This window comes from Oryzias melastigma, linkage group LG16 (genome assembly GCF_002922805.2).
Source record: "Oryzias melastigma strain HK-1 linkage group LG16, ASM292280v2, whole genome shotgun sequence".
In the NCBI taxonomy this organism is placed as follows: Eukaryota; Metazoa; Chordata; class Actinopteri; order Beloniformes; family Adrianichthyidae; genus Oryzias; species Oryzias melastigma.
In genome coordinates, this window is record NC_050527.1 from 19,243,675 (window position 1) to 19,257,026 (window position 13,352).

At 39.5% G+C, this 13,352-nt stretch overlaps 1 protein-coding gene across 3 annotated transcripts in view; it reads right to left on the reverse strand.

Moving 5' to 3' along the window:
• LOC112152010 (neurocalcin-delta A) overlaps positions 1–13,352 on the reverse strand; it is an 85,402-nt gene that overhangs the window by 28,847 nt on the left and 43,203 nt on the right. For all 3 annotated transcript variants that reach the window (XM_024281213.2, XM_036215926.1, XM_024281214.1), the window contains exon 2: positions 7,739–7,867. The gene's annotated coding sequence lies outside the window, so the exon portion shown is untranslated. The remainder of the gene's footprint in view (positions 1–7,738; positions 7,868–13,352) is intronic.

A 13,352-nucleotide genomic window follows, 5' to 3' on the forward strand; every position in this document is an offset into this window, starting at 1 on the left:
TGGGGAGTGGATGAGGCTGTGACTGTCACTAAAAGCAGCGTCTGGAGTGTCTGACCCCGCTGTTTCCTGCCTGCTCATTTTGAAGGGAAGCTTGTTAACTTCAAATCAGCACCAAGAGACAGTGCATCCAGGGTCTTAGACTCCAATAATCAGTGCATGTCTGCTGGCTGCCCACAACTCTTGCTTCAACCCTAATACATTTAACTGGCCTCTGAAGCTTTATTTGAGGTTGCTATAGAAACAGAGCCAATAATAAAGAGCTACAAGTAGTTGCTATTGATTCAGGAGAAAAACCGTGGAGAAGGGAGAAGCATTGGATATTTCATAATCAGCTTATGTGTTATTTAATTTCATCCCTGAAGCGACTGCGGGTGGAAGTGTGTTCACATCTCCACTGACCACAGCACTGCTGGATCAAACAGAAAAACATCTGATGACCGACACTGTCTAAACAGACATTATACAACCTTATTCCTGAAGTAAAAGTCTATCACGATGAGTTGATTTATAGTTTCATAGAAACACACATTTCCTCTTGTTTGCAGAGATGTCCATTAAGATAGTTGGAAAGAATTACTTTCATTTGATTATTTTAACTTTTGAATAATTTGTTCCAGATCCAGAAAGCTGAGCATGATGGTAAGATAAGCAGTTCATTGTGTCGTATATATGAATGCCCTGAATCCCATTGATGAGCTGATTCATGCTTTAAAACCGACTGCAGACAGACGACTGAACCAGTGCTGCTGGCTACCTGTTTCTTTCATTTATTTGATTACTGTGAATAACTACCACAGCTGCTCTTCTTACTCCTTCGATGAATTTTACATCAGGATAAAGAAGTGAGGTCCTCCTTCAGCAAGAACAAAAAGAGGAAGGCAGCAGGACCCGATTGGCCTCATTGAATGAACCAACCATGAATCAGATTTCTTCTCATCAGAGCCTCTGACAGTAAGGACAGGAGCCCCCCAGGAAACGTTTGCATTACACATAAATAACCTCACATCATCCCCAGCTCAGTCTCCAAACTCCAGTACGCTGGTGACACAACAGAAAACGGTCAACCATGTAAGCAGTCACTTAAGCCTTAGTCCCATGTACGGGCGCTGTGGGTTTTGGGTTGTCCAGGCCTGTGGAGAGTCATTCTGCTCTCTTATGGGGTCCAGATGACCCCACCCTTACATTTCCATGACAAAGGTGGACAGGATTTTATGTCACGGACACCAGTGAAGATAAAAAAGTTCAGTGTGGGGTCCAGATGACCCCACATTTAATGTAAACAGGTCTAGGATTGTGTGCAGGTATGTCTTACAGTTCCCTTGAGACCACCTTAGGTAGGGGGGCCTGGCTGCAGAAGTCCAGAAGGGTTGGGGTTAGGATTGGAGTTGGGCAGTTGGGGGTTAGCCTAACCGCACATTTCGCTTGAAAAGCTCTTGTTTTGGCTGACAAAGACAAATAAAACCAGCCACCCTAACAGTTAGTTTTTTGCGTTTGAATCTTTGAATCCTGTAACCCTCCTGCTCTTCTAGGCTTGTTTACAATAAAAGTGGGGTCATCTGGACCCCACAAGACAGTGCACTGAACATTTACTTTTCAATGATTGTCGATCTTTACTGGTGTCCAATGACAGACATGAAGCCTTGTCCACCTTTGTCATGGAAGGGCTAACTCCTCAATGTAAGGGTGGGGTCATCTGGACCCCATAAGAGAGCACCAGGGTTAAAATCTGAGGTGTCTCTGTCAAAACGCTCTTTGACATACCATAACTGAAAGGAGCTGATCGGCAGAGAAAAGCGGTTTTGCACTGCTAAGCAACACTTTGAAGCGTCTTCTCCTCGACATGCAACACATTACTAACAGAGGTGGGACGAAATATCAGAGTGGCAAATTATTGTGATATTTAACGTTTCCCGGTCCCGTCTTCCCCTTATTCGTTTTTTTAAATACTATAAAAGTCCTCCAGGGGCTGCTCCTCACAGGCATGACAGAGAAGTATAGGAGTGTTTGGTACAGATGCCACGTCATTTTTTTACCAAACAGACAAGCTTTTAGCCTTAACGGTATTATAAACGGTGGACCCGCGTGGTGCCGATCAACACCGCACACACACTGTGCACTGCTATTCGTCGTGTTTCCTCACTGCTTGTCCTGCTGCAGTGCAGAGGGGAGGAGCAACTCACGATGACGAGAGACAAACACACAAATGTTACCTTAAATCGTATGTTATTAATACAAAGACACATTAGTATTTATTGATCATTTTAATTTACTGTTTCAAAGGATGTTAAATTGATATGTTTTAAATTGTTGGGTAAACAAAAGGATATATGTGTTCACAAAATAGTGATAAATCAAAGATTATGATGGTAATATATTGACCATTGCAATATTTGCCATATCATGATACGATTGGTATTGTGAGCCATGTATTGTGAATTCTATCATATCGTGAGTTACCCTGAGATTCCAATATAACACTTTACTAACGTAAGGTGTTATATTCCAGCACAAAGCCACTTTTCTCCACGTTAAAGTAAGTGGATTCACGTTGACCGCATTAAGGGTTGAAGTTAACTGAAGTCAAACGTAAACACTGGTCTGTAGCTAAAGCTCTTATGTAAAACACTTTTGTTAACATCGTATTTGAAATACATAAAACAGTTTATCCTCTTTTGACTCATTTTAAGATAATCCTGAACACTAAACCGTTTATTCACATCAAAAAGTTTTAACAAAAGAGGCTGCAACTGAAATCCTCATGTGGAATTCCCAGATAATGATTTTCTGCCACCACCTTATCTTCAACCAGGTCCTCTTGACCGTAGAAAATCAGGACGTCAAGAATAGTATCCTGAAGTATAAGGGTAATGTAAGCGTGTTATTTAGGACCTGTCTCTTGGATCATGCTCTTGGAAGAAATGCACATGAACATTTTTGCTTAAAGTTTGATATTTTGTACCAGGCAGCTGTGTTCCCATACAGACTTTTCCATTTCTTTCTTCTTCTTCTTCTTTTTTTTTTTTTTACCAACAAACAGCTAATAATCAGCAACAAAAGAGATTTGAATGAAGTTTCCCAGAAACCTGACCTATAGATCTACATCAGTTGTGAACCAATAACCATAACAGATCAGATGTTTAGCACACATATTTCTGATAATCTGCAATAAAAATTGAGAAAACAAACTTTTATTTTAAGACCATTCATGAAATTGAAGGTCATTTTTTTCAGTTCGACGCTGTTCGGTGTGGTAATCTGGACTGTCACTCGCACAAAAGACTCTAGCGCATCATAGAAAAATCCAATAATAGCATTGGCTACACTCTCCCATCAATAGGGACTCTCTTTAGCTTTCTTAGGGACAAAATAAGCTTTTATCCCCGAGCCTGTCGCTAAAAGCCCCTGGCAGCCATTACAGGCCCTTACATCCCACAGAAGAGGGTTCAAGGGCAGCTTCTGCCAACCCAGTGACGATACGCAGCTTCTTCCCCGCTGCCATCAGGACAACAAACCCGCTGATGTGTACGGATAAAACTGGTGTTTCAAATGTCAACCCAGTGACGATACGTAGCTTCTAACATGAACAAGTTATATCACAGTTACTTCAAAGTACAGCAGTCAGAAAAGCTCCTACGAACCTTAAAACTGTTCGCATAAATGTGGGCGGCGCCTTGTTGGTCAGGTTACTGATAAATCCTCAGCTGTACTAGCAATGTTCAAAACAAGCTACTTCCTCATAATCTATTACCTTTGGTCTACAAACAGAAAACAAAAAAGCAGCATTTGGTATTAGTACTTTAGTCATATTAGCAAAATGTTATATACATAAATGTTGTTTTTTGATAAGTGCCCCCAGTTTTTGTTGGTTTAAAAATGAAATAGTTTTGTGGAAGATTACTTTGAAAGAATGTCAAATTCCCAAAGCCCATGTCTTATTTGAATTTTTAGAACACATTTTTGAAATTACCTTCATTTGTACATTTATTTTTCTGAGAAACTACAAGCTATGACGCATATCCCTGTTCTTTTCTTTTAAGGAAAAAAATCTATTTACATATTTACTCTTGTGCAACGTTGTTTACTGTTAATTATTCTTTTCTTGTTTCCATTTGAGATCTTGTTTATGTATCCTGCTTTGAGCCATTTATATTCAATGATAATTGTATTTTTGAGATATTCATGCTGTATTGTTGAAACATCTTGTTAATAAGAAAAAAAAAACTTTCTCACAATGAGAAAAGCTAACGTTTAGAAGCAGCCCTACGCATGGCGCCCTACGTGAAACGTGATTTTTACGACATCGCCTGCTAAATTATTATTTTCCAACAAAAAAACAATGTTATTGTTTTGACTGAAATCATGGGGGGGGTTACAGGGAAATAACTTGGATATTTATCCAACTTGAGGGGATATTTTTAAGTTGGAGTTTATTGTTGTTTTGACGGTTTCTGCCACAGAAGACATGAGCAACAACCTGTTTTACCAAAACCAGTTTAACCAAACCAGTTTTACAACCGTTGCACTTCAAAGGTGACTAACATATTTACCCTCTCTGTGATTTACTGGATGTATGCTCAGAATGGCTGCAGAATGCAAACCAATGAGCTCCAGTGGATTCATTTTCAGGAATAACACACGAGTTAACAGTCTCCATCACTCTGTGGATGGAGCAGCATCAAACCTGAGCTGAGAGGACTTGCCTGCGTGGAATCTGTCCGTCTTTGTCCACAGAAATGACCCCCGCATGCCCCTGAGATTGCGTCTAATTTGTTTTGCTCCCTGTCTGTGCTGCGCTGGTGGGAGCTCTGTCTGCTTGGCATTTGATCAGTGGAGCAGCATAAGTGGTTGAATTATTAACTCCTGGTTCCCAACAGGGCGAACAGAATAGACGTCTGCCTCTCGTATTGCAGTTATTATGTTGCTGCTAAAATTCCTTCTGCTGATCTGCTGCAAATCCCAAGGAGGCTGGGCTCAGTGCCGTCTGCTGAGCTTTAGGATCGACACCCATCTGCTCTAGAATAGAACTCTCATTTTTGTTGCACAACTCCAACAAGCTTTTCTTACAAGTCACGATGAAAACATTCCTTTTGCATAAAATAGCAACGTAACTACAAGAAGACTCACAAGTAAGCATTTTAAGGAAGAAATGTTAAATGAATAAATGTAATGAATCCTCTAGTTATGCACAGTGAAAGAAACTTTACATGACTTTTAAACATCAGAAAGTGTCTTTTCTATGTGTGAACTTCCACAGGAAAATGATTTTTGGTCAATTCCGGGATAAACGGGACATAAACAAAAACAATAAAAACCAATTGCAGAGTAAGAGTAGCTGTTAGGGATGTCCTGATCAGGTTTTTTTCTGGATTTGCCGATACGGAGTCCCGATCTGATACTTTTGTAACACATTTAAAACATGAACAAATTAATTAAACAGACTTATATTGTCTGTTATTTATATTTCATTAACCTTATTTTATCATTAAAAATTAAAATAGAACTCTTCTGTGAAGTAGCTTTGATAAACAAGTAAAATAGAGCAAATATAAACTAGGAAAAAAATTACTATGTTCTTGTTATATAAGTGATGATTATTCATGTGATAAAGTTTAGTGACTTTAGCTTTAACATCTTTAGAGCTATTGAACATTTTTGACCAAATGTGATTCCTGTCCTTATTTAAAATTCTTAAAAATAAATGATGACTTTGTTTTAGCATGAATTTAATGAGTGTTCATGACTAGATGATATCATTAAAAGCATTTATTAGTTGTTTTTTTTTAAGATTACAGGATTCTTTTTTTAAACTCTTAAGACATCACATTTTCGGTTTTATTACCACAGTAGATAATTTTCATTTCTGTGAGTTTATGAAAATGTTCATCTAGTCAGGAATCTATGTTTAGGTCGACTGAGCGTTAGCATTAGCCGTCCTATGGGAAATTGCATTAAACATTAGCTAGCGGACTTAGCTTTATGTGCTAAATCGATTTATATTTTTATGAATCGATCATTGATCTATAAAGCTTAAATCGATTCAAATTGATTAACCGATTTTTTTAAACCCAGCCCTAGTTATAAGGATGAGCTGAAGAAGAGAATGCATAACCATCAGCTGAAAATGAGGCCTGGTAGAAAGCAGAGAGAATTATGGAGAAATGAGCTGAAATATGAAACTCGAGCAGAGCCGCTTCTTCCTGGTAAATAACCCCGAGATGAAAAACTATAAGCTCAAGATGATTACCATAGCTAAAGCAAAATATAGAGACAGGAAGTAACATCATGGAAAAAGTGAAGTGACCAGGGGTCATGATGGAACCAGTGTTCAGGAATGTGATGAAAAGTCAGACTTCAAACTGCAGAATATAGACAAACAAACATGAATGAGTAACTTCCTGAGCTGTGAGAACATCCTTTTTTCTCTCCTCATATTAGAGTCAGTCAAATGACACAAACAACATTTTTACTTAACCCAGCCAGCAAGGCCAAATGGGCCCATATGGTTTAAAAGTGACAGAAAATGTGGACCCCATTGGTTTGTCCACAGTTTCTCTAGTGGTCCCATCTGTGTTTGCCCACATTGGCTTAAGTGGGGATTCAGTGAGTTAGCCTGCTACGCTAGCCAGCTGCCCGGTGGACAGCGGAGCTCCCTAGCTCGCAACAGCAGCGCTCACTAGCTTGATAAAGATGGCGCTCGCTATCTCAATAAAGCGGAGCTTGCTAGCTCATTACAGGGGAAAACGCTAGCTCAATACAACAAAGCTCGCTAGCATGCTATAGTAGAGCTTACGAGCTCGCTACAGCGTGACTTGTTAGCTTGATATAACAGAGCCTGCCAGCATGCTACAGTGGAGTTCACCTGCTCGCTTCAGCGGAGCTCGCTAGCTCGCTACGCTGTCCACCAGGCAGCTGGCTAGCATAGCGAGCTAACTCACTGAGTGCCCACTTCAGTTAATGTGGGCAAACACAGATGAGGTCACCACGGAAACCGTAGATAAACCCAGTAGGGGCCCACAATCTCTGCTTACTTTTAAACCATATGGGGCCCTCTTGACCTTGCTGGATGGGCAAACTCCTATTTTGCTAAATTTAAAGTACAGAGCACTCCTCTGAGACTTCATCCACAGGATTAAAAACTGCAAGAGTGAAGCTTGATGTGGTAGAGTCATTGACCAGTGCTCTGGACTACAATGTTTTTGTGCTTTCTCCAGTCTGCCAAAGTGTCTGCTAAAGTGCAGCAGCACCAAATATAAGTGGACCCCATAATTAGCCACATTGTATTTAACAGCCCAGTTTTACAGTCAGTTTTGCACTTCTGTCCATTTGCTGCTCAAAGGGAGAAAAGTCACTTGGACATTTATCACAGCATGAAATGGGTTTTATAGATGCATCAAGCTTATTCAGCGTTTTAACTCCAAAAGTAGAACCAGCCACAAAAGCATGATAGATTTTTTTCAGCTACTCTGCTCTGTCAGTCTTTAAATAAACAGTGAGTTATATTATGGGCTGTATCTGAGCAGGTTCACACTGTTGGACACGAATAAGAGATTTAAGGATCACACCCTACATGTCTCCATGTAGTTCACTGCATCGCTAACATACTGTAACTTTTCAACCGTTAACACGATCATTCCAGTAGATTCTGAAATGGAATAACTTGAAGGACCATGTCACCAAAACTTGAAACTATTTTAAGGGAAGAGTTTTCTTTTTAATCTAAATGAAAAAGAAAACTTACCTTTTGATGCAGTTCAGCTCTAAATGTGTGCTGCTTGTGGTCTCTGTGTTACAGGCGTCTGATGAGCAGCTTCAGATGACGCCTCATGCCAGTCTGTGTGCGGTGTGGCCTTCAGAAGACGATTTCTACCTGCAGCACAAGTATACAGATTTCTCTGTTAAAGGAGTCGGACATTTAAAAAAAATCATATGTAGACAAATTTCTCCACTTCAAAAACTGTTGTAAACATCAGAGTCTACTGAGCGAATGGTTCTAATGAAGCCCTGAAGGGACATTGGGAGCCACTGAGGGGCGGGGCTTTACTGGAGCCTCAACACTGCAAGCCCTCAAACGTCTGGATGTGAAAGGACATCAAGAGAATATTAGAAGATGCTGACAGGGTCTTTGGTGATCTGTGGAGCAATGCACTATTTGGACAAAAGTCAGGGACAACCCCCCCACAGCCAAGCTACACATGTGATGGTGCCTGAAGCTTGAAGACCTGAAACTTGACGACCCCGAGCCTGTACTAATGACACGTACACGCTTCACTGAACAGCATACTTTTATCAAATTCTGGAGTCTTTACTTGACCATATGCTTAATTTGTATTATCATCAAATCAGTGTGGTTCAGTCTGGATTTACTAGAATTTGAGGAATTTCCAGTAGATGAAGTGTGGACTTGATTTTGAATGCCTACTTATGGACATGTGGGAGGAAGGGTGGCCACGGCTCAGCTGTCAGAAAGAGATGACAGGTGGAAAAATTGAAAAATGACTGAGCCAAATATTGGTGAGTCGAGTCCACATGTCTAATAGAAAGCATCTTTAAGAAACAAACAGATTCTTTGAAATCCCAGAAACCAGAACACCTTTAATCATTCAAATTAGCTTGGTAGCAGAGTTGATCTGACACAAAGTGGATTAAAGAGCTTTTTGTATCACTAGATGTGAGTTTTTGTCTCTGAAATGAAGCTTGAGTTGAGAAACACTGAACTGATGAGTGTGTAAAAAACAAAGCAGAAGAAACTGGACTGGAACAAACTGTCCTTAATGGAGCTGGTAAGTAGTCAGTAATCTCAATTTGTAGCAATTTTATAGTAAATAATTAATTTTAGTGGCTATGGGTACAAGATTTGGACCAAAACTCCCTTTAAAAAGTGAATATTTTAATATATTACTAGTGCATATATAGAGCAAGCACATAAGAGCTTCAGTGATTTACACGCAAAAAAGATAGGCAGGTTAAAGTGGAACTACAAAGCTCAACACAAAAAGCAAAAACGTCAGACAAAGCTTTGTTAATCAGGATTTTATAATCCATATAAGTGTAGGTAATTCCTATAAAGCCAGATTATTCTAATTGTATATATAAGTGACCAAGAGATTACATGAAAGGATTTTGTCTAAAATCCCCGTACTGAGCAACAGAAGGCAACAGTGGAGAGGAAAGGCCCTCTAAATGGAGGGAAAAAGCTTTAGGGAAGAAACCTTCAGCAGAACCATGACTCGAAAAGGACGGCCATCTGCTGTCCTTTATAAACAAGCGCCACAACACATGTTAGGAGGGAGAACTCAGGAAGGACATGACAAAACCTAACCATGATAAAGCAAAAACATGAATCCAGACTTTACCTCACATTTGGAAAGTAGAGTTTCTCCAGCTACACCGACTGCCATAATCAATCACAAAATCCTTTAATTTGAGCCTGCATGACAAAGTCAAGTTGACCAAAACTGAAGAAATGAGAAAATAACTGAGATCCATCAGGTAGGAAAAAAGTCATTTCTATCCCTACAAGGTTTTTAGACTCAAGCAAACTGCAGAGTCATTTTCTACAAAAGTCAAACCTTGTAAAGTGGTGAGGGGGGGTTACGAAAGACCCCACAGAGACATCCTAAGACCTGCAGGCCAAAGCCACCAAAGAAAGAGACGGACATATGAGGGACAGTCTTAGACAATCTTTGTGATTCTGGAGATTTTAGGGGTGGGATCTATGGACACAAGAGACACAAGTGGGGCTTCTTGAAAAGTGTGTATCTGGTGTAAAAGAACATCTAACCAATAGTCAATAGTAGTATAGTTTTAGTGTTTATGGTTCAGCACCCAGAAGACTTAAAGACATGCATTAGATTCTGCCTTCAGTCAAATAAACCTTAAGGAGAATTTAAGAACGGAGATAAGGTGGAATGACAAAACAGCACCCATAAGCCTCATTTCCACTGAGCGGTCCAGTAAGGAATGAACCAGTTAATTCTGGCGAGCATTTCCACTCAGTTAAGTGGTTTGTTTTCATGGTGTACGTGTACGTAGGCCACTAGCGTGTCATTGGAGTGCGATGTAGTCTTTACTTTTTGTACATCATGTATAACAGCAATTTAATGTTGTTTGAAAGAAGATTGGACAGCTAAGAAGAATACCGCCGTAACGAGGAAAACTGAATCGCTAGATTAGTGCCATATTGGTGGTTGTTAATGTCATCATCACTTTCTGCCAATCAATGCGTGGATACAGCGACTCCGCCCCAACCTCAAGGTACGGGTCGGAACTCTAATGGGCCCACTTTACAATGGAAACACTCAAAATACCGAATCCAACCGTACCTGACCGGACTGCTCAGTGGAAACGAGGCTATAGACCAGAGGTGTCCAAAGTCAGGCCTCGAGGGCCAGTGTCCTGCTCATTTTCCAACCAACCTGCCATTAAAGCTCCTTATTGGCTTAACACACCTGATCCAGGTAATCAGCAGGAGATAAGGCTGGATTTCTTGAAACCCAGCAGGAGGCCGGCCCTCGAGGCCTGACATTGGACACCCCTGCTTTAGGTCCTAACAGCCCTCAGTCCCAGGTCTCAGAGGACTTTGAATACAACGGTTGCTGATTATATACAGAGCAATCCAAACATTTGAAAACGTTACCCCTTATAATAAACATGATTTCAATACTTTATTTAGCTTTGACTTGTAAATGATGGTCTGTACTTTTACACTGCCTCACATCTACACATCCCCACATACAAACACACATTCACACAGCACTGGGAGAGCAGACCTGCTGCCTTTACCACCAAAAGCAACTAACGGTTCAGCCTACTTGACATGTGACTGGACAATCTAAAACATTTAAGAGTATCAAACACTTGAAACAAGAAATCAGAAAACAAACACTTCTTTTACACAAGTGCATGTTCTTTGCTAATGCTCTACCTCACAACACAGTCAAGTTTACCCAGACACGGCTGGATGATGATGCTGAGCCGTCTACTGGAATGTCTTCTCTGTCTTTCTTTAATAAAAGTATTCAACTATACAGAAGCTCACCACCATCAGCATCAGGTCTCATCTGTGTGGATGTGAAACTTCTCAGTGCAGTTTTTGCTGGAAACAAACACATGAATGTGGTAAGAATTGAAATCTTCCTCTGTATGATTGCAGTTTTCAAGAGGAAGTTCTAGCTCGTGGATGACTAACAGAAACGACTTCTCGTTGGTCTACTTGCACTCCCAAAACTTGCATCCTGTTTGTCAAAGACCTCTAAGGAATTCTGAGGAATTCTGAGCTGGTTAGCTATAGATAGATTTGGGACCAAAAATCCTCTGTAAGATATAAAAACTAAGCAAGTTCAGATGTATGTAGCAGAAGACTTCAGTGAATATTTAGTATTTTGTTTATAATACTTTCCATTTTGACAAACACAGATGGGACCACAGGTTGATGGAGATGTTTTTAGCACAACTATTTTATTTGATTTAAAACTATTTTAATCTTTAACAAAATCTATTTAAATTGAGAATGTTTTTGTGTTTAAATTATTAAACAACTGGGTATTTTGGCAAAAAAGAACCCAGAAATAATTAGGTAATTCTCTCCAAACAGGATGAAGACTTTATTGAGCCATACCTCAACTGTATATATTATTTAAATATGTCAACGAGCTGACAAAAACATGTTTTTTATCTACAGGCATGAAAAAAATGTTTGTTGGAAGAAAAATAACCGTATATTGAAAAAATAAAAGTATCTTAGAACATACATGAACTGAAAAAAGCCTTAGTTAGTCAAAATAGCTAGCATGTAGCCTAAATATTAGCTAAACTCCAAAATAGCCTAAAAAACTGAAAAAACACCCAAATTATCCAAGACAGCTAGCATGTAGCTGAAATATTAGCTAAACTCAAAAATAGCTTTAAAAACCTTAATAAATGCCAAAATAGTCCAAAAGATTAGCAGCATGCCATTATAACTTTCAACTTTACTACACTCTGACTCCATATAATGTAAAGTAACGATTAATCGACTCTTAAATTAATCGGCGACTATTTTAATAGCTGATTAGTCGTTGATTAGTCGACTAATTGTGGCAGCTCTACTACAGACACACAGACAATGAAAGACTCTTGGTTTAGAGGTTTAAACATCTTTATGATGATTTGTTGTAGATTATGTTTCACAGAGCTGTAAACAAAAGTGATATGTGAAGACTATCGAGCATGACTGTCAATCTAGTTCACCAAGAGACGTGTTCTCCAGAAAGCAGGAAGCAGCAGAAAAAGACTTCCTTTTTCTGAGCTGTCCAGCATGATATGAAAGCGTGTGTGCATTCCATCCTGCAACTAAAAATAGAACATCTGTTTCTCATAACTGCTCCAAACCAATGCATGGGAGACTGCAGGCAAGTCTCCGTTTGAAAAGACCACACTGTCACTTTATACAGAGAACTGTAGCTGCAGGCAGTTCTTTAGAGTTCCTCGTTGGATGGAGTATCACGTCCAGACCTGAAGCCCTTCTTTAACCTAGCAGGAGAATAATGAAAAATGCTGAGCAACCGTCAACCACAGCTTCCAGAACATGGATGTGGAGGAAACAATAGAAAATGACAATTCTATTCCGAAGCTCAATATCATTTCCACTTTCAGCTCCTCATGTGTTTGCTGCACCATTTGAGATTAGTGACTTGCAGATCAACTAAAACAAAAAGCAGAGGCACTGTTTTGATCTTCTACATATCGACTAAATAAAGCTGACTGTTTAACAGTCCTTTGCCAAGTGCCAGGCCAGAGAAAAGAACTCGGAGCACTGCACTTTGTTCAATGATGAGGAATAACGATGCCTTCCTGATGTTTTTTACATTCCAACATATATATATATATTTTCACAAACAAATACACTTACATCAGCAAAATAGAGGATGGCTTCACATATCTAACAAAGGAGTAGGAATCAGATTCCCTGGTGAACACAAACTATGTCTGAAGAGGCCGTACTATGATTTTCTACAGCCTTTTAGAGTCAACTATATCCATATATATGATCATATATTACCTTTGGAAAAACTAAAACACAAATTATTTATGACATATGACTCATTTTTGTGGACTGTTTTAATACCCAGAAGTAAAACGACTCAACAAATATGCTGTTTTCCTATATTGTTGAAAAACGTGAAAATATCAGATTTCGCCACAAGATAGCCGCCAAGGAGTGGGTTGTGTGGCCATCCCAAAATAATTTCATAAGTCCCAGACACATGTGATTGGGTTTCGTTCCGGATTTCAGAAATTTTTTATTTTTAGCTCCATAGGCAATTTTCGGGATTTTCTTTTTTTTGGCGGGAACGCTCGCCATGGTGTCTTTT